A 2,026-nucleotide genomic window follows, 5' to 3' on the forward strand; every position below is an offset into this window, starting at 1 on the left:
CCATTTCCTGCATTGTGATCTGTGATTGAGACAGAGGCACACAACGACAAGGTCCAACGATCAGTAAGTTACAACATTAAGCTTTCACTTTCACACGTTGGACCCAATCCAACCGCACACATAACATAATCCATTCAATTTTTTTTTCTCTCCTTCGCTTCCGCCATCGGATGCCTCGCCGCTGAGCTGGACTGCTGAGTTTCCGAGAGATCTTCGCCTCGGTTACATGCATTCCTTGCGGCGGTGATGAGAGGGAACTGCTGCGGTTCCCTCTACTCGCAATCTCCACTATTAAATCAGTCAAGATCAAACTTCTCCTCTTTTGCTACGACGCCGTCACGATTCTCGCCTTCTCTATGAGTGCTTCTTCCTTCGTCGTATGGAACAACCAAACGCCTCTTTTTCTTCTNGCTTAAACTTCTTTTTGGTCCCTAAGTTATGAGCGGATGTTCAGTTTAGTTCCCGCTTTTAAAAATGTAAACCTTTGGTTCCTAAGTTATAAAAAATGTATCAAATGAGTCCTTTTTTTATGTTCATGGTCAAAGTATAAAGAGCAATCCAAAGTGCTGTTATTATTAAGAAACAAATCAGAACAATCTAAAGATGTAGCAGTTGTTAAAAAACAACCAAAAACAGTATTTCAAGTCAAAAAAGGACTCATTTGATACATTTTTTATAACTTAGGGACCAAAGATTTACATTTTTAAAAACGGGGACTAAACTGAACATCCGCTTATAACTTAGGGACCAAAAAGAGGTTTAAACCTTTTCTTCTTTTCCTCATTTTCATTTGACTCCTCAGGGTTTTCTTCTTCAGGCTTCTTATGATTCTGTCAAAGTCATATTTCCCTATTAATCTGTAACAAAATAACAGAAATGACAAAACAAAANTGTGATTAAAAAAAATAAAAATCTAGATCGAGTGAGTTAATAATTGCAAAATACTCCAACCTAAGAAGCACAATCACACAAATTCAAAAATAAAGTGAACTAAAGCAAATTGCGTCCACCTTCATGTGACATTTCCCTCATCAAACTTTTTCGACAAAAGCACCCTCGAAACAGGCTTTGCAGAAGTTGTGACTAGTAATGGGGTACTGCATCACCTTGCAGCATATTCCGACGCGCCTATGCTCGCAAGAGCCTTTGCCACCANAGTAANGCGTGAACGAAACACTTCNTGAGGTTGGAGGTATAAACCAGATGATATTACCTCAGTTACACATCTAACTGAATCAGAAAAGATCTACTACATCGTTTACCAATCTAACGGATGCCCAAACATTGTTGTAGAAAGCTTAAATGCCTCGGGTGACTAGAAAAACCAAAGCAATATGCTTNGTTAGTCATGTGATAACAGAGGGATATTAGAAAAAGATGTCAAATAGAGTGATTTATATGCCTCGGGTCCTTGTTTGAACCGAAGCAATATGTATTTTAGGTAACGGGTTTGTGAGAACCAAGACAGTTAGGCTGATACGCTTCGGTTTTGTTGAAACCGAAGTGTAATATACGACAATGTGTTAAATTCCCTTGGCACACAGTCCTAATTTATTAATTTTTTTACCATGCGAGATCAACTTGAGCATATCCCCTGGATCCTACACAATAATATTTAATATAATTGTATTAAAAAAAAATTAATAATCAAAATTTAAGTTCTAGACTCACCCGGCCTTGCGAATTAGCATAAGCAACATGCTGAATATAGTGTGTCAACAATGAAGCATCACAGGAACTTCTAGGAAATCCATCGACATCCTCCTGTATGTCTGCGTGCTCCTCCTCCTCATCATTGTCGTCCTTAGGGGCCTCAAATGCCTGCTCGTGAACATGACCCTCATAGGCCTCACATGTCTNCTCCACAAACGCTTGGTCCTCAACTATAGGGTTATCCTGAATAGAAGTTGCACGCCTTCGCCCAACNGATGTTGTAGGTCGTCTCCTACCTTCGCCTTGCGCATAACTCTCTCCTCGAGAACTATCTCCACGAGAACTCTCTCCACGAGAATTATAAGATGCTCTA

The sequence above is a fragment of the Vigna radiata genome, chromosome 7, assembly GCF_000741045.1.
Source record: "Vigna radiata var. radiata cultivar VC1973A chromosome 7, Vradiata_ver6, whole genome shotgun sequence".
NCBI lineage: Eukaryota > Viridiplantae > Streptophyta > Magnoliopsida > Fabales > Fabaceae > Vigna > Vigna radiata.